A 25,461-nucleotide genomic window follows, 5' to 3' on the forward strand; every position below is an offset into this window, starting at 1 on the left:
ATCCTTAAGATCGGCCAATCCTTAGGATAAAAATCAATCAAAAGCGTGTTTTAATTATCTACTGGAAACTGGAAATTATCTATCGAGCAAGCAGATTCACTATATTACTATTATATTCACACATTGCTTAAAATTTGCTTGAATCCTACAAAATTTTTACAACTGCACGCCGAAGAAGTGCATAAAAAACTAAAACTTACAAAGAATCCGAACCGGATATAAAAACCTAGATTGGTTGATCAGATAATTAGCTTCAAGTCAATTACGTATACGTACTCAGAAATGAAAATAAAGCAAATAATATCCATAATAGATCTACCAAAATGTTTGTTCAGAGGCTACCTATTAGTTCCGTGACGGCTAAACTGTCGTTTTCTAAACTCTAGTTATTTAAAACACTTTTGCAGGGTGGCTACAGTCACTGACTTTTAAAGGTTTTCTTAGCCTCTCATTATTACATGTTGATATTTGGACTGAGGTGTGGAGATTTCTAAGCTTCTATTATTGTAACCCTCTGCTTGCAAAACCATGACTGCATTCTCTTTTTTGGACGCCGTAACACTTTCTCTATAAAGCAAACAAGTTAACCCTTGCATACATGAGAGAGATTTTGGCAGGGTGAATTCGATTGATTGAGTTGGTTTATTTTACTTCGTTTTTCTGCCACTTTTGACTAATCGCGAAGATGAGGATGAGTGGTTTTATGATGAAGGGGCACTCACAAAGAACAGCATGGCCAGGCCGGGATTCGGACCTGGGACCCCTGCCGTCGTAGCGCGCTGTGCTAACCACTCCGCCACAGAGCCTGGCAGGGTGAATTCGAGATTTGTTCGATGTACACATGGCAATACACAGGGTTTGCTTGGGAGCAAAAAAACAAACTAAAATCCCTTGAGCCTGCTTCTCGGGATTACATGTTCTGAAAGCGAAATAATGGAATCGTATAATACAGTGCCATATTTCCTTACATTATCAATGGGACTTCTCCTTCAGTACAAACATTCACAGTATATTCATTCAAGTACTGTGAAACTGACAACAGGCAGTTAACATAATTGCTAGCGAGAAGGGTAAATATTAAAAATTTAACGCAAGTAATTCATAGAAGGGGAATATACTGCATTTTACAGGTGTCTAAATTTAACTCGTCAGATATTAAAAACTGGTTCGTTTTCAGTGTTGGATGATCTAAGGTCGGAATTTTTCCGGCCCTCTCCCAGGATAAAGCGGCCGTGGAGAAAAACCAGCCTTAAAACAACGGGTACCCTGGGCGCAACCCTGGGGAGGGGGGGGGGTAAAGGCGACAGGAGCGTGGATGCTGATCACATCACCTCCAAAATGGCCGAGATCAAGAGTGTGTAGGGACCTACCCCACATCTAAATGTGTCTTCATGGCACGGTGCTATATGCACGTGCCAAATAGCCGGCACCCGTGGCCGAGTGGTTAGCACATCGCGCTATGACGCCAGGGGTCCGGGTTCGAAATTTGGCCTGGACATGGATGTTTGTGAGTGCTCATTCATCAATTTCATCATATTCATCACTCATTTTCGCAAATTAGCCAAAAGTGGCACAAGAAGCGAAGTAAAATAAAGCAATTCAATCAATCAATCAACCTTTGCAAAATATTAAAACAGGAACAGGCTGTTGGTAACAGTTTCCGGAATTATATACATAAAGCCCCAGTCTAATAAATTCGATAACAATAGGCGAAAAATGAAAATTCAGTATCAGTGATATGTTTTTAGAATTGAATGATTCAAGCAAATATTATATTAAAATATTTACCTATTTATTATTTTATTCCATAACATTGTACATTAACACCAAAAAGTGGCAAATAAATAATCACCTCTCGTGTGGTTCAAAGGCCGAGTAGAGGGAGGTTGACTTGCCAGGTGAGTGTAGCAGAAACTGAGGATGGTAGCATACACTTGTCAAATTTTGTAACTTTACCCATGCAGATTTCTGTTTCACTTTGGCGTGATATTATTCACTAGATATATCCTGATTTGTTGGATTGTTCTTGATTTCGAAGCCCAGTTCAGTGTCATTGTGAACGTATGTTTACCTTTGCAAAAGCAGTATTGCGCCAGGGGGAGAAAAACCTTTGTGTGTATTGCTATATTAAATAAAGTAAACCGAGTCAAAACAGTAATAAAATTCCAGCGTCATCGTTGCAGCAGTCTAAGATTCCTTTTATGCGTGCGATTTTTGTCAGATGTTGCATTCGACAAACGTCGTACAGGCCAGGGTGCGAAATCCTGGAGGGGATGGGGGATTCCCCCCAACCAACAATCTTGACCTCAAAAATCCCGCCACCAAAAATTTCCCGGGGGGAGAATTTTTCTTGTAACAACAAAATATAGGCAATTAGTATTTACTTCTTATGCACTCTCCTAAGGATAATATCGAAAAAAAACAAAATAGTGAGTGCAGAATGCTTTCTCTCTTTTTCAAGAGATTATTACTCTGTCTACACCAATACAAATATGCGTGCCATAAAAGAAGAATGCAAGTCAAACATAATTATAAATTATAATAGTTTGGTATTAATACAAAAACTAAACAAAAGCTTGTACATAACAAAACTATTTCGTAATATATTGACATCTTTAACCAGTTAGTAAAGGAATTAATTTGCTACTTTACACATATATGATATATATAAAAGTAACTTTAGTTACTTTGTGTATTTAATAATAATGTTCTTTTAAAAATATTTAGTAATTATTTGACATATTTAATAACATTATAAATACCCATATCATAATAATTTATGTGTGTGTGTGTGTGTGTGTGTGTATATATGGGGTGTAGATTAAGATCTTCTTCCCCCCCACCAGTCTTCAATGATTTCCCACCCTGTCCTACACAGAAACAAATGTACTGCTGGGACACCCAACAAACATCATATTCACAAGAAAGCAATGCATTCGATTTTTGTCCGATGTCACTGAATGACAAATGTCAAACTGCGACGTCCGACAAAAATCGAATGCAAAAGTGTTTGTCAGACGAAATGTCATACCATGACATCAGACAAAAAACTAAGTGCATAAGGGTCCATTTATGCATGCAATTCCTGTCTGTTGTAGTGGTGAGACATGTTGTCATAGTTCGACATTAGTCGAATGGCAATATCCGACAAAAAGCGCATGCATAAACAGAGTCGAAATGTTCGTCCGACAAAATTTCGTACCATGGCATCACACATAAACTAGGGTTGCATAAAATACCTAATTTATTTTCAAGTTTCTTCAGAATGTCCGGCAAAATGTACTACGATGTCCGACAAATGTAGGGTGTCGCCACCGTAGTGGTGTCTTCCTGGTCGACAGCTCCGCCCCCTTAATGCTCCCATGCAGACAAGCAAAAAGATGACAATTCAATGCTTTTTTACACATGATATTTAGAGGTTTATCTAATTTGCCTGACCGTTTGCGAAGCCCCTTTTCCTTGCCCATCACTTGTTTCTGGCACCGTGCTTGTATCGGATGCATAAAGGGTATCACTTATCCGACAAGATTCAAACAACTTTTTGGTCAAACCCCCTCCGTCTTCTAACTTCAAGCTAGATGCTTTCCTTGAGAACCGGCCTTGGGTGGGAAGGGGGCACTAGCAAGAGACCCTGCGCCAGGCCATTAGCATAGAAAATATATTTTTTCAATGTCAGTGTTAGTGTTCTAACAACACTTTTCGATGTTTCTTCTTTGTTGCGCTTTGAATGAATTGGTGTGTAAAGTCTGTTTTATGCACAGATAGGTTAATCGGGAATGGACTTACAGTTAAAGTGGAATCCGGACCACTGTGCAATGTGCATCCACCGGGTATCGGACCCGGGACTCCTTGATAACAAGGCGACGACGGTACCAGTACGTCATAGGAGGCGCTTGTTGCGCTTTGAAGCGCAAAACCCCCCGTTTATAAGTTGATCGTTGGTTCATTATTAAGCCTACTCTGTACTTAAGCGAGTTCTATTTACGTTGTTGTCGATACAGTAGTGTGGTGGTTCCTGTTGAGTGTTGGAGTACTTGTTATAGGCTTTTGTTAAACTTAGCTATCGGGAAAGGCTATATGACAGTGAAGTCGAAATTCTAGGGCTGCATTTCCCATGTATCTATACTTAGAAGCAAGGAAAATGTATTATAATGTTATATTAAATGTTGTTATGGAACTAGGTAACTAGTTTTGATTCTATACTTGTGTGTTTTTCTCAGTCCCCCATTTTGCGAGTGTAATCCACAAGTTACTGTGAATGAGAATTTTCTTTATACACATAATATCCCAGAATTAAAAGGATGGCAAAACATTGGATTTGAACCAAAGTAAGTCAATTCAATGTAGTGAAAAAAGTTCATGTCTTGTTTCAACAACAAACTACTTCCCTCCCTTTGCACCAGATTGCCATCATGAGTTAGCAGATTTAATTACGAGAATTTTACATATGATCTTCTACACCAAAACATTCCCACTTTTTGCTTGTGGCAAGTTTAGCGAGACAAGCGATTTTATCAAAACAGTTATTCTGCCGACATGAAATGCTTTCGATTTTTTTATATCCATTTTTATTTGTTAATTTTACAGCCAGAAAAAATCTTTCATACAAATATATGAGATATTTTTCTGTTTCTTGCTATTAGAAGTATATACAAAACAAAATTTTCTGATTTCATTTAGTATCTTTGTCTTACAATTGTGTTTTGTGTGTAAGTGCTAGAGAAGCTAGATATCTGAAAGAAATGTTATGAGATGGACTCGGAGATGGTTATCCATTATAAGGTGCAAGCAACTTCCTCTCTGGCCCAACTTTAACTGGATTACTTCAGCAATGCCATATGTCCATGCTCTTTTCTGAATGAAAAATTACCCTCATTTCAAAAGTTCTGCAAGCAACAATTCATTTAATTTTTTATCAGTACAATTTACTTTCCTATGTAACATAATTTGCTAAATCTTAAATGTGGAACTCTTCTGCAACCGAATGATATAAGAGATTTATTGTAAAGATGTTCATGGCTACCGACTTGTAATAGTTTGGAAAACATCTTCAGTTTTCTAATCAATTTTGTATGACCATTTGATTTCATGTTAGTTATTTGCTTAATTTACTTCTTGACGTTCCCGAAAAACAGTAGAAACAATAAATGTTGAATCCGAATCTTTCAGACTCCTTTCCAAACACGTACATTTAATTCAAACTTGTTGCTTTAGCAAGCATTGAGAAATGTTTTTCAAAGTTTAAACTTATCAAATATTATTTGAAATCAATTCTGTCAGAGGAGAGAACCAGTGCATTGCACAATTTCCTCGCCTCTAGATTACAAGCAGCTCATTGAAAACTTTGCATCAAAGATATCAAGAAAAGTTGAATTGTTGTAGACAAATAAATAAAAACAAATAGAGAGTTCAAAGTGAAAGTTATAAATGACACTAGTTTCGTGCTAAAGAAAACAGTATATTTAATATTTAGGGAATAGACTTTCAGAATGAGTTATCCAAAATTTTCTATTTTTACAGGTGTATGTATAATTTAAGGGGGCCAAAATGGTAAAATTTGCACGAAAATGGCCTCAGATCATTCACTTGTGAAAAAGTTTAGGGGGTACATACATCACTGACATTAACAGAGAAATCTCAGATTTTGTGAGTTCATCTGAGCAATTTTTGGTTATAATATCATCTAAACAGGTGATAGAGGCCAAATGAAAGAGGTGGTGGCAAAATGCAGAGAATAATTTTATGTATAAGCTGCATTCCATTTGAAAACTGCATCCAACATTTTTTATAGAGGCACATGGTTACATAAACCTGTTTTTGCTGTTAGGTTAGGATTTTAAGTTTAGGACCTGTTTTGTTAGGCCCTGAAAAATGGTAGTGTTTTTATGCTACCTTAACAACGCACTTATGTCAGAAGATGAAAGGTGGGGCTTGACCAAACAGTTGTTTGAGTTTCGTGCCAATGAATAAAAGGGGCCCAAAGTTGACGCCAGCTTCCCAACAAAATTTCATAATGACCTCTTTGAAAGCAAACAGCAGGCACATTAATTGTATCGCATCAACAGTCAATCAAGACAAAATTCCCTGTCATTTCCCTCATTTTTCGAGGTTTGTCACCACCCTGGATATGAGAAATACAATCATGATTAAGTTCACTCACTTTTTTGACTGGTCAAATTCCCAGACTTTTCCCGATTTTCGAGGTTTGATAAATACAATCATGATTAAGTGCTTTGGCTGTGCTGGATATCGAAAATGAAACTTGCAACATTCTTGACATGGACAATGTGCTGGAAAAATTCACGTCAAGTAAACAACAATGAACCAGTAGATTGTAAAATAGGTACATTTGCAGCAAAAGTGATATGAAGTTCAGCATCAAGATAGTGAGTTATGAATTAGTTTTCTTTTAAATTAATACTGAATTTTATATATTCATTTTTATCACATCTATATTTATAAAAGAATCTGTAATTGGTGAGGAAAAGAACGAATCCAGCAACAATTTAATAGAAATATAAGAGTAAGGGGACCCTTAAGGTTCTCTATAGGGACGAGTCCTAAATCTGAATTATAATGTTGAAAGAGGTATGGATTCCAAGGTGCCAACAATACTGCACATCAACTATTATTATTATTATTATTGACTATCAATTCTAGCATATTTAGATATTAGTATAATTATTATTTAGATATTAGTATTTCTGTGTGTGTGTGGAGTTGATTTCACATAAGCAAATTACCCCAATAAGGAAGAGCCAAAGGAAAGTCCTTAATTATTCAAAGCAGTCAAAGAAAAAGGTGAAAAATAATTCACTGGTCTACAAAAAAAAAAAAAATATTTTTGAATGTTACAAGAACAAAACAAGCTGTTTCTAGAAGTTACTGAGCCCCTGAATGCAGATCTAATTTCAGAATTTCTCCATCTGGCTCAGGTTTCCTGTAAAAATGTTTTTTTTGTATTTGCCTACCTCCGTCTATGTTCTATATGTATTGGTCAAAATGACTTGCTTTCACAAAAGTTCTACAATTGTAACAGGTAATAAATCTGTGTCAGTATACAAAGGAATGAAGTAAATGAGTAACATGAAAGTGTATAAACATACCTAAAAATGTTTCCTTCCCGATTTCCTACTAAACTTTGCCTAAGGAACATCTCTTCGTAAGGTCCAGCAGTAGTCGGACAGCATTGCGGCACTTCATTTGCCTTGATACTGCTTTTTCATTAGAGCAATGTCTTGGTGAAACCGTTCACCGTGTTCGTCACTAACGGCACCAAGGTTAGTTGGGAAGAAGTCCAGGTGCTCATTCAAGAAATGTAATTTTAGAGACATGTTGCATCCCATACATTGGTATGATCTAATTAGTCCATGTACAATATCGCGATACTTCTCTGCTTTATGGTTGCCTAGAAAGTTTTTACATTCACTTCTAAAAGGCAACCATGCCATTTTTTCAACATCTTAATTGTTGAATGAAATCCTCGTCATTCATCAATTCCCTTATTTGAGGCCCTACAAATAACACTTCTTTAATTTGGCATCGCTGATTCTTGGGAATTTCTGTTGCAAGTACATGAATCCACGTGAAGTTCTATCCATGGCTTTCACAAAGTTTTTAATTAGTCCCAATTTTATGTGCAGGGGCGGGAGATAAACATTTTTGGGGTCAACAAGAGGAGTATTCGCCACATTCTTCTGTCCAGGCACTAATTCACTGAGAAGAGGCCATTTTTTTCCACAATAGCAATTTTTTCTGTCTCTGCTGTCCCACTCGCATAAGAAGCAGCAGTGTTTTGTGTACCCAAGCTGCATGCCAAGCAGAATTGCAATTACTTTGAGATCTCCGTACATATTCCATTTGTATTTCTCATATTGGATATTTGTCAGAAGCTGTTTCAAGTCCTCATACGTCTCCTTCATGTTAACAGCATGAGCAATTGGTACTGATGAGAAATTGTTTCCATTATGGAGAAGTACAGCTTTCATACTAACTTTGCTGTTATCGATGAAAAGACGCCAATCGTGTGAACTGTATTCATGGCCAAGACAATCCATAATGGATGAAATGTCATTACAAGAAACCATGTCTCCTTCGTGGGAGAAATATTCTGAGAAAATAGTATGGCAGTCACGAAAAAAAAAAAAAACTTTCGTATTGCAAGTGAGGAGATTCCATCCTTTCAGTCACAAAGCTAAAAGTTCGGACTGTTGCTTAGACAAATTTAAATTCCACGTAAGATCGTTCAGATCCCCTTGTGACAATAAGTGTGGCTCCATTGATGAACCGGACACTTTAAATGTTGGGTTGGCAGTTTCTTCATCTCTTGCAGTTTCTTCCCAGTGTTGGTCACCACAAACATCTTCACTCACAGTCACATTCTCAGGAGGCTTTGGTATCGACAATTCTTCATTGTGACATACAGGTCCCATGGCTGATAGCAAATTTGGGTACTTCACGTGTTCCTTGTTTTCGACGTGATTCCAGCTATTTTCGTCCCCTCCAAATCATGGGAAAAGCAAACGACATGTGACGTGATCTATTTAACCAGCTTGTCAGAAGTGTAACACAGGTCAAACAGCATATGTGGGGGGGGGGGGGGCATGTTTTGTCCTGCTCCCCAATTTTACACCCAAAATAAGGCTCATAGCACTTCATTACAAGAGGGGTAATTCATCGCTTTTGTGACTTAAATGTAAACTCTCCACATATATAACAAAACGAATTGGGGCTATTTATGCAGGTACGAGGCATTTTCTTCTGCACTAACACTACACATGACTTCTGAAACTTCGAATCACAACCTAATCACAGACAGTCACTTCCCACTCCGTCAGAACTCACAATGCTGAGATGCACGTGACAACAAACAACATGGCGATTCTACGCATTCGGACATGACTCAAGCCTCTCTCTTATTCACTATTTGGTGTGTTGCAACTGGAGGAAGGTCCCTGGCCTTAGGAACATGCTGGTCATTCAATGGTCATATAACTACTGTTATTCAACAATATCTGTAGAGTAAATATAGGTTAAGCCACAGGCCAATGGGCAGAACTTTCATGAACTGCATTAGATACAGGTTAGTGTGGAACAAGAAAACTGAGCCCGATAAGAAAAAACTGATTTCATTTTCGAATTCAGCACCATCAACTTACCTTAGAACACCATTCACATTCCTTGTAACAAATTTCATGTTGACCAATTATTGTTTTTGAATTACAGAAATAATTTGTATTTGTATTTTGGTTATTTAACACAGCTTTTTTGCCACTTTGGTTAATTGTGACAATGACGATGAGTGATAATTAGATTAAATTGACCAAAGGAAACTAAGCTGCACGTCAGGCTAACTTTGCAGCAATGTATTAATCCATGCGAGAACTGAGCTCGGAATCTTGCGTGTCAGTCTTGCTTCAACTGCCGACCTGCTTACATTGCAGACACTAAGAAAATCCGCAGTGTTGGCAACCGCACAACACATCAAAACCCGCATGCATGTCAAGCGGAATGTATTTTTGCTTCTTTTTGTCTCCTGAAACATTAAATTTTTAAAGTTCTTTCTGTGCATAGATCATGTAATAAATGTGTTATACTTAATATATATCGCAAAATATCTTCGAAACATGAGAGCATGTGTGTATATTTAGAACAAGAAAAACAAAAGAGTAAACAATGATAGACCCCTCTTGACAAATTATTGTTTTTGGTTTAGAAATAAATAAATTTATGAAAAACTTGGTTGCTTCGTTTGCAATTCATCCATTACTATAAGACACACACACTTCAAATTATACCACCAAAAAAAAGCATGTTTTTTATTGGTGATATATACAATGGGGTGCATTGTCTGCTACTATTACTCTGTTTGGTTTAAAATTATGAATCACTTCATTAAACCAGAATTCAAATCTTGGTCTTTTCCATTTCTTGCTGATAATCACCCTTCCCTTTCTATGAATGGAACAGTAAAGATGCACCTTCAACAAAGCCTTCATTGCCACCAGTGGGTGAAACAATAAGCCTCCCCCTTTCTCATCAGTTGTTTCAGCCCTGGCGGTGGTTTTGCACGGTGGTATCCTTCCACACTTAATTCATTGTATGCCCCCATCCCCTGAATTGATGCATGTCTCGTCCAAATAATAAACATGCTTCTTCTCATGGTTATCTTTTAATACTGCGAAGATTCTTTTGTTGTCAAACAACAAACAATTGTTTCCTCTTCCTAAAATCAAACCGCAAATCATTCAATACTCGTGACACTGTTCAGGTGCATATTGACGGCAAATCACCTCACAACCTGTTTTATTTTGATCTTGTTGCAGTAAGGAGGAATATGTATTTAAAACAACTTGATTGACTTTGAAGAGCTTTTCCTTTCGGATGATGTCCAAAATAACACACTCAGGTAAAACCACACGCTGGGAGACTTCGATTCAGCTATTCTCGCTGCTGTATCGCATGATTATGAATCACGATAAACATAGGGTTAAAATAGTGGGATGTGCAACACTGGTATCACGGATTCCATGTGCTCTGCAACGTATTCAGTCTCGCTCGACTCGCTCTTGATCTTCAGCGCAAAACACACTCCAGTTGGCAAATCTGTGGATCCAAGTTCATCTGCACAGTGATTGCAACCGATCAAGTCCACACCTGCTAATGGATATATTATTTTGTCTGTATTTTACAAATTAAATAACCGTTTTCTTGCAAGTATGCATTTGTGTTGGAATAGAACCCTTCTCAGCGAAACTATATTCTTGTGCGCACGTTTGGATCTACATATGTGAAAACCTGCTTCAAAGTTAACTTGAAGCACAGCTTAGCAAAGAACAATGATACCTAGGCTAGGATTTGAACCTGGGAACTTTCATGGTGAGATCAAAAGTTGACAATTTAACATGCTTGCCCATCAAGCCTAAAGAAATAATTAATAGATACTTAATTCAGTCATCAAATTGAAATTGCAAATAACATGTGTATCCACCCTGTTATCATTTCTGCTTCTTTTGGCTGCGATGATGAGGATGAATAGTAATTTGATGAAATTAACTGACACACACACGCAAAGGAACAACCATGCTTATAATAGGATTAAAATACAGGACCTCCATTAGCGCAAGATTGCGAAGTGACCACTTAACAAGTCACCATGGCAGCTGATCCTGAGAAGAGGAGACATCAAAAGACGATCGGATCTTGTTTAGTCTTGAACTACGAATCGTGTGTAGGTGTTTGGTGCTGAATAGTACTGTTGTGTGGTAGTTAGAAGACGTTAAAGTGAAGTGTTCACGCGTGAAGAACAGCACGGCAAATTCACGAGGGCTTACACGAGGCATGTGGACCACGCTTTGCCATATTGTACCGTTACCAGATGGGCCAAGGCATTTGAAAGTGGTCTTGAATCAGCCGCGAAAGAACATGGTGGCAGACATTCTCGCAGGGCAACAGATCACACACAGATGTCATACAGCCCAACTGGTGCAGAACGTATTGCAACAATGGGGTTGGGAGGTGTTGGAGCATCCACCTTATTCTCCTGACATGAGATTTGTTTCCCAAGTTGAAGGAACTGCTGAGGGGGAAACACTTTCCACATATCTCGAGTATCATTTTGGGCACAGGGCAGTCTCTGCGCACAGTGCCACAAATGGAAGCTATCAATGGCACCCGACAACTGCCAGATGTTTGAAAAAGTGTTCACGCAGCAGCAGGAGATTACATTGAAGGATTGTAAATTATTCCAAGTATGTATCTTCTTTCATGTCTCTTTCTCAAACATGTTGCCACTACAAGAAAAATTGCCCTCGAATATACTTCATAATTTTTAGCTCAAGCCATCCAGATATACTGAAATATCTTTATATGCTTCAAATATATGGATTTTCATGAAAGAAGAGAAATATGCATCTACGCATTAAATACTTTATGCATAACTCTGAAACTCTTATATACTAATGCGTTGCTCAGATTTTTAGTATCAGCATTCCAAATGTATTGTGGGGTGCACAGATGAAACACTACGTAAACACTCCAAAATAACATTATTAATATATCATGATTATTAACTTGCACATGTGAAACAACATTACCTAGATTATGACAAACAGAAAGCAGAAATTTTAAACTGACATCAATACTGTTTAGGATTGTTAACTTGCATATGTGCAATAACATTAGAAATGATCATGTCATACAGAAATCTTAAAATTGACATCATTATTGATTAAGATTAAGATTACAGGGCAAATTAGTTAAGTCAAATTTCTAACATCTGATATCTGAATGCAATATCTGAATTGCTAGTAGTTTTTAGGTGTAGTACCTTAAAATATGTGGCTTTGCATGATTTTATGAATGTTGTGTTTTTTTTACATATTGCATGTATTTTACATGCAGTCAAGTAGAAAATTATTTTTGCACATAATTTTCCAACCCTAGCACACACTATCTCTCATTGCTGAATGTAAAAGTACAAGGAAAACATCCATAGAATATTCATTTTTATCTCAAGAGTGAACATGGTATGAGGAGTGGTAAAATATGAATGAAAACATTTTGTAAGTTGAAGTCAATAATACATTTGATCTGTTATGGAAAAGCATTTTATAAATGTTCTTTGTTTATGTTAAGTTGCAAATTGAAATAGGTCATTCTACAAATCATTTTCTTTGTTTACGGCAATGTTATACCTGAAATATATTGTTAATAAACAATACTATGCACCACTTTCAAGCTTTTCATTTTATTAAGAACAATATTTTTTTATATTAGCAGTTATGGAGGGACAAAAAGGTAAACTTTTGTACATGTTATTTCCATGAAAATTTCCTTCTTTGCTATCTTGGCAAATTAAAGGAAAACCACATATAATGAGTGCTTGCTACATACATCACTAGGATGTAATATTTCTGTTTCAAAATATATTGCAAATGCTAGAAAAATTGCATTGTTATAGATGACATAATTGTCTAGCGAGCAAACTGAAATAATGATAGTGATATACAAATATAAATTAAACATAACTTAAAATACAAAAAAGTGTCCTTATCAGGGGACGATAATAGATTTGGGTAAGCTATATCTTGTATATATTCTGCACCATGGCAGTGCGGTCTAAGGCTTTTGGCACTGGCTACAGGACGCATGCAGGTTCAAGTCTCCTGGAGGAAAATGTAACAACTTCTCTCCTGAGATTTCGGCCTGTGTATGGGACTGGTGGCTACCCACCAGTGAGGAAATTGGGGAGCTATGAATAAGTAGTATAACCTGGTCATAAGACCCTTCAACAATGACAGGGGGTTCATCGTGCTGACCACACATCACCCCATAACTAGTTGGATGATCTCCCACCTCGGCAGCAACACGGGTTGTTATTATTATTTGATTTTGATTTGATTTGATTTAGTTTATTTTACTTCGCGTTTTGTGCCTCTTGGCTAATTTGCGAAGATGGGGATGAGTGATGAAATGATGAAATTGATGAATGGACATTCACAAACAACCAAGCCCGACCGGGATTCGAACCCGGGACCCTTGGTGTCGCAGCGCGATGTGCTAACCACTCGGCCACAGGGTCGGGCAGGGTTGTTATTATTATATCTTATATATTTCGAATTTATATCAGAAATACAAAAATGTTGAACCACTCTGAAGGCAATTTATACTTCCCAATAGATTTCATCCCAACAACCATAAACATGTAATTGGGAACTTTTTATAATGAATTATCATTCAAAAGTAGGTTTGCTTTCAGAATAAATCTTTGAAAGTAAGATTTTTATCAGACTAGTTCAACTGCAAGATATCTCTAGTGACGTTCCAGCTGGAAACAAGTGAAGAACAAGAAATGTCTGAACCACAAGTGTGTGTTTCCATGTCACTACTCACTACCTGCATGTGGCACTACCCTTGCAATAACTTTCTTTACAGTGAAACACTTGTGACAATAATACACTTCAATATTGAGGTGCAAAACAAACCCACACGAATATATTTCATTATGTGAAAGAAAATTGCTTGTGCTTCATCATACATAAAATAACAATAACAACTGTAATGAAATCACCAAGTTATTTAACAGCAAAAAATACTTTGTCTTTTAAATTTTCAAATTCATATATTCAAAGTTATTTGGATTCTTATGTCATATATTTAAAATTCGAACAAAAATCATTTGCAAAGAATAATGATTCAATGTTATGTGTGTCTCGTTTATCTATCACTCCACAAAGGTTATGTATAGTCAAAGTTCATGGGACCTGATTTTTCAGACACATTGTACATGCATCCATAAATTTGTTTTTCCATTACACTGGTTTTCAACCTTCCCCTAAAGAAGATGGCAAGTACATTTTCGACTTTGTTTTCTAGATATTACACATGGTGCAAAAAAGAAATGGCAAAGATCAAATTTCAAACCAATAATGGAAATGTTGCAATACAGTACAGATCTGGTCTAATATGATGCATGACAATGAACAGTGCTCAATATTCCCTACAAGGACAAAACAATAATAATAATAATAATAATAATAATAATAATATAGAATGCACATAAGCCTGGTGTTCCCCATTTTTTTAAAAAAATGCATACATGCTGTAAACAAAAAGTAAAACATTATTAATTGTATATATGCTTGAGCTATGTGGCATCATAATAACTATTTATTTTAGTCTGCTTACAATGCTCCACTAACAACTGTCATTCCAACACTTTCCGATGTCTTTGCTGAACAAATGCCGGAGAGCTTTGGTGTACATAACTTCTGCCATATAGCGTGAAATGTTTCACAGTGCACAAGCAATAGCTGTAGGAAGCTTGTTTCCTTACTGCATGTGTCAGAGGCTCCCTTGTACACCAGTGTATGCTGGCAACTGAAGCAACCTGCCTTGTTTTAGGGTTCATGTGACCCTTCCTGCCTTCTGAGGCAAAAGTAGAATTCCAATTTCAAAACCAGTTCCTCATGCTGTGTAATATTACAATATGCAATATAAATTACATAACTTTACCAAACTCAAATAGACTAAATTTCTTAATGACCACTCCTTTGTGTAATTAATTGCCTGAATAGCGATGTGCATGAAAAACTAAAAGACCAACACAGTTTTTGTCAAATAACTTGGTAAAAATTGCATTCAGTTTTTTTCAGCAATCATGGTATGAAAAATTAGAAATTCTTTAGTCATAAGTGAAGTTCAACCTGTGGCTGCTCTGTCACTTGACCCAAAAAATAAAAATGTGCTAGTTGTCTGTGCACTGATATATCAGTAGAGTGTACAATATTTGGATCTTCCACAGTAATGATCTCTACTAATGTTCTAGTAGGATTCTTAATAACTTGTGTCATGCTGAAAGGTTTCCTTGGTTAGCCAAGTGTGTTGAAAGAAACAAAATGTTTTGCTGTACACACACTCCAAATAGTGTAAGGAAGGTGTTTCAGACTTGAGCAACCTAATTTTTAAAAAAAATTAAAACACCAATCTTCCAAACAACATTTCTAAGGTAGTGAAGCATTTCATTTGCTATGTAAAACATACATAGATCATGTTTTATCAGAAGCTCCCCAACTTCAAGCAATAAAACATGATGGGACTGTATTTCTAAATACACAATACTTATGGCGATTCATTCCAACAGTAAACTATTTATGCAAAAAGGACGGCCCCCATGGCAGTGTGGTTAGCACATCATGCAATGATGCCAGGGGTACCGGGTTTGAATCTCAGCCTGGGCATTGATGTTTGAGTGCCCAGTCATCAAATTCATCATGTCATCGCTCATCCCAATCTTTTGAAAATTAGCCAAAAGTGGCACAAAAAGCAAAGTAAAATAAATCAAATCAAAATCTTCCATTGGACTTAGCATTCCCAGCCAAAATGCTCATGCTGCACCACTGATGATAACAAAATTTTGAATGCTTACAAATCCAGAAACAGAAGATAACTTTTTTTTTAACAAATTCTATGCTCATAGTATTTACTTCCATTGTTGAAATAATAATTGCAATAATTTGATAAAAGATTTGTAATATTTCTAATTCCATATTCTTCAAAGTTAGAAGCATAAAACATTCAGATAAATCCATTGCAATAGGCATTCTTACTGATCAAGTCTTTCTTCTTAGCAAGAAGAAAACTGGTAATTCACAGTGTTTGTGTAGAATTTTAGATTCTTGCACACATTGCATCAATGCATTTCTTGTGATCAAATAGAAAGTAATTTCAAATAATCACAATAAGACATTTGAATTTATGAGAATATCAAAAAAATAATTTTCTTAAGAACTGAAAAATTGCAACATTTTTTCCAAAATCTGCTTCTTTGGTTTCATCTAGTGGAAGTTACCAAATGTGTGTTTTACAAGCATAATTTATTATTTCAAAATTTATTATAAATATTTATATTTATCTCAAAGTGGTAAGTGCTAAACCTGGTGGAGCCTATAAGCAGCCATCCATTGGTAAACTACTCCAAACATAGACTTTTTAAAAATAAAATTCAACTCTTTGAGGGAATTTTGAGAGGGGTAATAATCCTATTTAATATGTTAAATGTTGCTTAAAATTCCTGAATTATCTGAAGCATATTAAAGTTGTAAAATATAATTTAAAAATCATGTTCCAACATGTGCATGATAATAGTATAGAGGTATGAATATGAGGGTATATTCATATTTACCTAATATGTGCTGTTTGAAATCAATGCAAATAAATTAACACTAAGCAACACCAAGTCCACAGAAGGCAACTTGCAATATTTGTGTGAAAAATGCATGCTTCATACCTCAAAATTTGAATTCCATATTAGCTGAGGTTTCTTACTGATTAAACAATTCCACCAAATGAAATTTAGTCCTTCTGAAATGGAAAAGAAAAATAAAATTGATAGATGAAAATTATTCTTTGAAGAAAAATTTAATACTTAATAAGATATATAATCAAATCATATTAGTTTATTGGGACATGTTGATAAATATATATTGCTGGTGTGTAAAACCAAGCCAATTAAGCATACCATACTTAAAACTGTCTGTAAAATTACATTTAACTGAATGTCCATTACCAGTTTTACTGCAAACGTGTCAATAATTTAAATTTGGAATATTTCTGATAAATTACGGATGGTAAGATTTCTGTCTATATTTGGTTAATTTGGAAGGCCAAGACCAATATGGAGGGATAACATTGAGATAAACCTAAAGGAAATAGGTAAGGATTGAAAAGATTGGATTGATCTTGCCCAGGATAGGGATAGATGAAAGACTTGTGTTGCTGCAGCCATAAACCTTCAGGTTTAAGAAAGCTACAAAGTTAGTTATTTGGTTCATTAACATTATATTTCTACCTCTTTCGTTAAACATGGCAAATACATAAAAAGAACACATGTCCTGACTGGAACTTATACGAGTTCATGAAAGGAGCATGGAGGAAGTGGTGACAATAATTTCAGAGACTTCTCCAAGTCCATAATGTAACAAGCATGCCAGATACACAAAATATACCAGCTCCAATTCATGTTCTCTTATATCTTTCCCAATTCAATCTAAAATCAACTTTTACTATTGTAATTTTTTTAAAAAAACTTCACTTTAGGTTTAGATATGATATTGAATGATATTCAATATGACTCAGCTGTGAAGAGCATGATGAGAATTCTGACCGAGTGAGCATGCGGTCTGGCACACAAACTAGAAAACAGCAGCAAGTGTGAAGCGAAGCAAATGCTGCCTGCATGGAAATGACATGGTGTTTAACACTTTTAATTGTATTATTGGAGATTCTGAAATCAAGTTTCCTCTTTGTGAATTAACACATGCACGGGGGGGATTGTTGATGTTTTAATTGTGAGAGAACATCATACCTTCATAGTTTCTTCAGTGGTTAAGATGGTCCGATTTTTCCAATCCGAGATGAAATATGAATCGTATTTGAAAGGCTAGCGTTATTTGAATGTTATGTTACTCTTTACATACTTTGTAATGCGTGTTGTTGCTGTATGATCTCTAATAATGTTCACAAAAAAGTTTATTTTTTTTTATCAATCAGCATATGTGTTCTCACTATGGATATATTTGTATACACACTTCAGCATATCTTCTATGACTGTCTCAATACACATACAAAAAGTGACAAAGATATGTTACTGGCTTAAAAAAAATAGTACACAATTTTGCACTTTGGGACATATCTATAAATTATCATTTTCACGAGAGAAAGTTTGTTTCTAATTCACTTTATGCTCAGATGGACTAGTACCATTAAAAATGTGCCTCCACCGAGAATCGATTTTTAGATCCTTCGATTACAAGGGAACAGCATTAGCCAGCTATCAGATAGGTCTGATTAATTCCTCGAGAAACAGGCTCCCTAGACCTAGTATGTACATCTTTCAGATGTTACATACCTCTATAAAACATTGTTTTGTAGCAAATAGCATCATTTTAGATAGTCTGGTCATTGTTATGAGACTAAGCAAAATGCAAAGGACTTCATTTGGCATATAATTGTTATATTTGTACCTTGAATCACTGCCACAGAAGCTCTGAGCACAATACTTATAGCCACATAAGCTGTGAGCACAATACTTATGAAACTTGCTTTCAACAAGCTCCGAAACATTTGCCGGAATCATGGCAGCGGGTATAATTTCACGCAATGAATTGTGGGGGAAACTGTTCACTGAATATCATCCATTGGGACTAGACCTACAGTCTAAAATGGAATCCAAACCACTACACAAAGTTTCTCCACTGGGATCAAACCAAGAACAGTTTGATTACAAGGTGACAATGTTACCACTACACCATCATGGAAGCCTGCAAAAATCAGCTTACATTTCATATCTAACCCAACAACACAAAGCAGAAAAAAATACAAATCAACATTTAAAATGGTATATGGTACCAGATTTTTGCATCAATATGGATAATGTATATGCATAAAATTAAAAACAGCATTTAAAGTGTAAATTTTGGTACTTAAATTTCTAGGGTAAATTTATTGCACACATTAACTTCACAATTTTGTCAGTTGGAGATTAATTAAAGTTTGGATGTCTCTAGAAGTAATTCTAGTGTGTTCTATTGCATTTTACATCAATTTTCTACCTCAAGGTTAATTTCAAAAATGAAAATTAATTGGGAATTGATGGAACAGATGAAGGAACAAATATGTCTTGTAAAGATTTTTTTGTATTTTCTTACTTTTATTTCATTTTTTGTCACTTTCAGCTAATCCTGGTGATGAGGGTGAATGAGGATTAGCTACATGAACTTGATGAAAGGACACACACAAGGGAACACCCATGCGACCAGGACTCGAACCTGGGAGAGAGATATCATGAGTCCAGCACCCAATGCTTTCCGATACCGATGCAACAACTTCCATCAACATCCATGTCTTACCCAGATACCTGGATATGTAGCACACTAATATGTAAACTTGTGTGCTGCATACACAATTCTAGTACAACTTAATTCCTTCACCAAGAAAATATACTCCATGATAAAAGAAAACATCATCTCCTCACTTTCATAATGACACAAATGTGGCCCTGATCTATTACGGATTACTAGGTTATTAATTGAGGTAGAAATCTTGATCAATCCATGGTAGTAAGTGGCATGTGATATCTAAAGAAATTTGACAAAGTTCTGAAATCTCATTAAAGAAAATAAATCTCATTAATTACTTTGCTAACCATAAAAAAAAAGATGATTGACAAGATCAAAGGCATGTGCAAAGTGAAAGTTGTGACCAAACTTCTCAAAAGGCATGTAATTACCTGGTATATGCTGTGTGGAAATAGAAGAAATCATTCATTTCTAATTCATGATCGCAAACTGACATTTTTAAAACCAGCACTATCATGCTGGACAGTTTCTGGGCCAGATGATTGCAGAGTACTTGGGAAAGATGGGTGAAGGTTGCTGTGATATTTGTTTTGTTTTATCTACATTGAAGTGGGAAAGGAGGGTTGTGAATTCAACAATTTATTCTTGTACTCTACCCTTCTGTGTAAGTCTTATATGTGACTGTTGATATCGGCCAATACTGCAGCAATTTGTTTTTATTGTAAATGACAGAGAATGATAGGCAGCATTACATAAACAGAGCCCGCCAGTTGAGTGTTATTTTAATAACTGTATTTGCATATATTTTTAAGTCTCTTTTCTCCCTCTCCATGTTAACTCAAACGACAGGAATGTGTACATGAATTGGAGAGACAATACACTGATATTTTGGTGTAACTGCAACACTTTAAAAAGTCTTGCAACATTTCTAAAACCTCTTTCCTTGCATCCTCTGTGTATAGAGGTAAGTTAACAAAAAAAAAAAAAAAAAAATACAAAATGTCACAAGACATTTGAAAGCGTTATAATGCTACATGAGAATAATTTGGGAGTTAATTAACGTCAATAAAGGAACGTGATGTGATGAGTTAGTATGACTCAGTAACTAGCCTTTGTTATTCTAAACTGGACTTATACATTTGCAAAGGAAGTGGAGATTGGGTAAGGAATTTGAAATTCAAAGAACAATGTCTGATTCGCATGCACCTTTTTGCATGGCCAATGAACTTCTTGTGCCCTGCACCAAGCCCATGCAGTCTAAGGGTAAGAACATGGTGAAGCACAAAGACCCTTGCTTATCGACCGGGAGACTGGTAAGGCCATAAAAATGTCAGGGTATAATGAATGTACCGGCTGTCACACAGGCACCTCGCTCACCATCCCACAAGCTTCCCCACTCAAACTGCTCCCCAATTCTTTCAGTTGAGCGGTAATAGTGGTCGTGTTACATTATTATTGCAATTTCTTTTAGATAAAATGTCCAGTGATATTGTTAGTGAAGATTGGCTTGTCATTAGTTTCGAATATTTGTGTAATTTCGTGTGAATACACTTTAAAGAAAACATTAAAATATGCAGAAATAAAGTCTTGGGGACCCTTCCTCCTCCTTTGCATCTGCATAAATTCGACACTGCTCCTCAAGATGCCTAAAACTAAAAGTAAATTATCAACTAGCAAAAGAGTAAAATGTGATCGCCCGACTTCCCCCTCCCACCCACTTGTTCACGTAAAAATACGTAGCACAATATATTGTATGTGGTGTGAGCGAATCTAGTAATAATAGTGATTGAATTATTTGGTTTATATCACTTCGCTTTTCTGTCACCTTCGGCTAATCGCGTAGATAAGGACGACTGATGATACGAAATTAATGAAGGGACACTCACAAAGAACATCCATGCCCTTGCCGGGAATCGAACCCGGGATCCCTGGTGTTGTTGTGCACTGCGCTAACCACTCTGCCACGGAGGTTGAAACAACACTTAAAAATCTTAGGTTGAAACAACACTCAAAAATCTAACAAATTATATTTATTATTAGATGGAATTAACAATGTGTCTACAAATACATAGTGTGTTGGTAATACGAGTAGCATCGGATTTATATTTATTATTATATTTTTACTCTCAATTTAAATATTTCATTTGATGTAAGGATTGTTGTGTAAACAAATAAAACTAGTATTCCACCTGAGAATATTACAAGTTGATTTAAGGGCATTAGTTGCACATTCTTCTGTGGCACATATGGGTCTTGTACTAATGGTGTCATTATGGTGGTGATTACGAGAGTACACAGAACCTTTTTTCATCGCCTTGCAACCCTGTTCATTTTCTATGCTCATGACTCGAAGAGTGTGGAACTTGAAACCAAGAGACAATATGCATTGACAGCAACGTGTTGCCAAGCATTGTTGAAAATAACTCTTGCACTTCATTGTGCATGTTGACAACCCCTTGTTGAAAATAACTCATGCACTTCGTTTCTTTTTCATTTTTTCTTCGGATGGCAAAAGGCATTAGGAACAAAGTAAATATTGAATTTTAATGTAGACATGTGGTTGCAAATAGGACATAGAATTTGTACCTCTCCCATGTCTCAACAGGGAGGGGGGAGGGGCAAAATTTTGTCTATTTTCTTTTTTTCAATTTTCACATTTGAAGCCACGAATAATAACAAATACCTACAGACAGCAACACTTCGTTTTTTCTATGTCAAAGTACATTTTATTCAGCCTTCGGGAAGTTTTTTTTACTTCCAATTTCATGTATGTATATTTGAAATTCCTGTCATTTTTTTAAAAAAAAATATTGTACATGTTCTCAACCCTTGTCGAAAATAACTCGTGCACTTCATTGTGCATATTGCCACCCCTTGTCGAAAATAACTCATGCACTTCGTTTCTTTTTCATTTTTTCTTCTGATGGGAAAAGGCATTAGGAACAAAATAAATATTGAATTATAATGTAGACATGTGGTTGTAAATATGACATAGAATTTGTTCCTCTCCCATGTCTCAACAGGGAGGGGGAGGGGCAACATTATTTTTTTTTCAATTTTTACATTTGAAGCCACGAATAATAACAAATACATACAGATAGCAACACTTCGTCTTTTCTATGTCAAAGTACATTTATTCTTAGTAAAATGTTTCTAGTTTCACTAAATTATCTGCCATAGGAAGGAAGCTATAACGATTTTTGCTAAACCTTACGAAACTCGTTTAAATGGCCTGGGACAGAGGTAAAAAACTGCATAAGCGCCACTGGACTTCAAAGGTTAAGTTGAAACAGGTGCTCAATAGGTAAAGATTTAAGTAAAAAGCCATCTACCAGATTTCTAAATCATTGCATTTGTATTGCGAAGATGTGAAGAGTTTGACTCTTAATCATTGCTCAGTCCCCCTCACCTCTGAATGCACAGAGGGCCTGGACCCCATGCACCCCCCCTAACACCCTTCTAGTTCTTCCTGTATCTGCTTCTGTTCCTGAACTCCTGCACTTCATTGTGCATGTTGCCAACCCTTGTCAAAAATAACTCGTGCACTTAGTTTAGTTTTCATTTTTTTTTTCGGATGGCAAAAGGCATTAGGAACAAAATAAATATTGAATTATAATGTAGACATGTGGTTGCAAATAGGACATAGAATTTGTTTGAGTCCCGTGTCTCAACAGGGAGGGGCAAAATTTTGTATTTTTATCCTTTTCTTTTCAATTTTCACATTTGAAGCCACGAATAATAACAAATACATACAGATAGCAACACTTCGTTCTTTCTATGTCAAAGTACATTTTATTCTTAGTAAAACGTTTCTTGTTTCACTAAATTATCTGCCATAGGAAGGAAGCTATAACGATTTTTGTTAAACCTTACAAAACTAGTTTAAATGGCCTGGGACAGAGGTAAAAACTGCATAAGCGCCATGGGACTTTAAAGGTTAAGGTGAAACAGGTGCTCAATAGATAGACAGGGTTCTACTATCAATGAAGGTGGCAATAAGTTCAGTACATACACTGATGAGACACCTGCCATGTTGGTGAAATGGCACTGTGGTTGAACCAGCAAATGGAAGTGTCACGTGATGCATGATTGTGAAGGCCTTAGACCTTATACAAACTGTATGAGTAACAGTCGAGCACAGAATAGGGAAGACACCAGTAATCAGCACCTTTGATCACGGCCAGACATATGGGGTACTCCATCTCCAAAGTCGTGCATGCACTGGGATTTTCATGGGCCACCTGTCAAGAGTGTACTGTGAGTACATGGATTCAGGTAAAACCAACTGTGTCCAGGGACAACTACCGTGGCATACGACGAGTCGATGACAGGGACATCAATGGCTAGCTTAGATGGTAACAGTGGATAGACATGAGGGTGCCTGCCTGGTCCCCAAGGTCACCTGACCTTAACCCAATCGAACACATCTAGGATGCTGTTGAGAGGGACATGAGTGGCGTGGACTCTGCTCCCGATCTCTGTGCCTTGTGGAAGGCGGCACAGAGATCATGGATTGGTATGGCTTCTGAATGCTTCCGGTGCCTTGTAAAGTCCATGCCATGATGCATCACTGCAAAAGTGGGTCCTACACGCTACTAGGTACGTGTGTCTTATTCAACTGCTCATCTGTGTATTTACATAATACACATATATGTAACTATGTACAGTATGTACAGGGGTAGACATAACTAAAAATAATTCAGGAGCCAGCACCTTTTTCTAAAGAGCCAGCTTTTTTCTTTACTTTTTGTTGCTTCAAGTCCACTTTATGCACAGAAAGGCTAATCAGGACCAGACCTAAAGTTTAAAGTGGGATCTGAACCACTGTGCCTCAACCGGGTATCGAAACCCAGACCCCTTGATTACAAAGTGATGGCACTACCACTGTGCCCATCGGGGAGACCTTTTTTTTTAATACAAGCTAAAACAACCATAAATCGAACTAAAATAAAGCTACACATTTTGAAACATAGCCTTAAAACATGTTAATTAATTAAAAATTTGATTAAAAGTAATTAATTCTTGTGCCAGAGTGGCCTTCCTAAACAACTCCATCAACATGGCTCTACTGGTAACAGTAGGAATAACTATGCAATAAATTCTAATTGGGGCTGAGCCGATACCACTTTGAATTGATACAGATGCCCTCACCAATATCCACCGATACTGATACTTGTATAATTCTAGTTTAAAAGAGCAAAAGCTAGTTACCAAGTCATACTAACTCATCACATTACATTCCTTTAATGACATTAAATAACTCCAAAATGATTCTCATGTAGCACTATATCACTTTCAGATGTCTTGTGGCATTTGCAAAGTTTTTTTTTTTTTATGTGGACTTCTCTCTACAAACAGGATGCATAGAAAGAAGTTTTTTAAATGTTGCAAGACGTTTTCAAGTATTACAGTTACACCAAAAAATTGGTGGATTGTCTCTCTTCTTCAATTTCATGTAAACACTATTTGTTATTGTTGTTTGGGCTGATAGGAGTAGGAGAAAAGCAACAGTTATTAAAATAAAGCTTATCTGGCTTGCTCTATGCCCTGCTCATCCTTATTCTGCCATTAGTAATACAAACAAGTCACTGTGGTTTCAACCGATACCATCACACAAAAGTCTCCCTACACAGAAGAGAACACAGGAAGAAATTGTCAAATCCACAACCCTCCCTCCCTGCCTAAATGTAGATAAAACAAAACAAATTACACAGCGACCTTAATATGTCTTTCCCAAGAACTCCGCAATCATCTGGTTGGGAAACAGCTCAACATGATAGTAATGCTGACCTTAGAAATGTCCATTCTTTATTATATTACCCCCACAAAGTTGCGACAAAGTATTGGAAATGAATGATTTCTTTTATTTCTGCACAGCCTTTACCAGGCACATGCCGTAGAGCAGTTTGGGAGCAGTTTTGAACAAGGTGCTGAATCTAAATTTAGTTCTTCAAACTTCTTACACAAAAATAGCACTTTTTAAAAAATAGTTTTAAAAATGGGTTTATTCTGAATAAAATACAGTTAATGCTTCATAGTGGAAAGATTCAGTTTTTTAAAATTACATTTGAAAATTTTGAAAGTGAAGGTGAATTGTCTCCTC

The 25,461-nt window shown here is 36.3% G+C and overlaps 1 protein-coding gene across 4 annotated transcripts in view; it reads right to left on the reverse strand.

Moving 5' to 3' along the window:
- The window catches only part of Nipped-B (Nipped-B cohesin loading factor), a 293,544-nt gene that overhangs the window by 243,000 nt on the left and 25,083 nt on the right, over positions 1 to 25,461 (reverse strand). For 3 of the 4 annotated variants that reach the window (XM_083117506.1, XM_083117503.1, XM_083117504.1), the window contains exon 2: positions 16,790 to 16,863. The exons of the other annotated variant lie outside the window; for it this stretch is intronic. The gene's annotated coding sequence lies outside the window, so the exon portion shown is untranslated. The remainder of the gene's footprint in view (positions 1 to 16,789; positions 16,864 to 25,461) is intronic. 4 annotated transcript variants of the gene reach the window in all.

This window comes from Lepisma saccharinum, chromosome 2 (genome assembly GCF_977018435.1).
Source record: "Lepisma saccharinum chromosome 2, izLepSacc3.1, whole genome shotgun sequence".
Lineage (NCBI taxonomy): Eukaryota > Metazoa > Arthropoda > Insecta > Zygentoma > Lepismatidae > Lepisma > Lepisma saccharinum.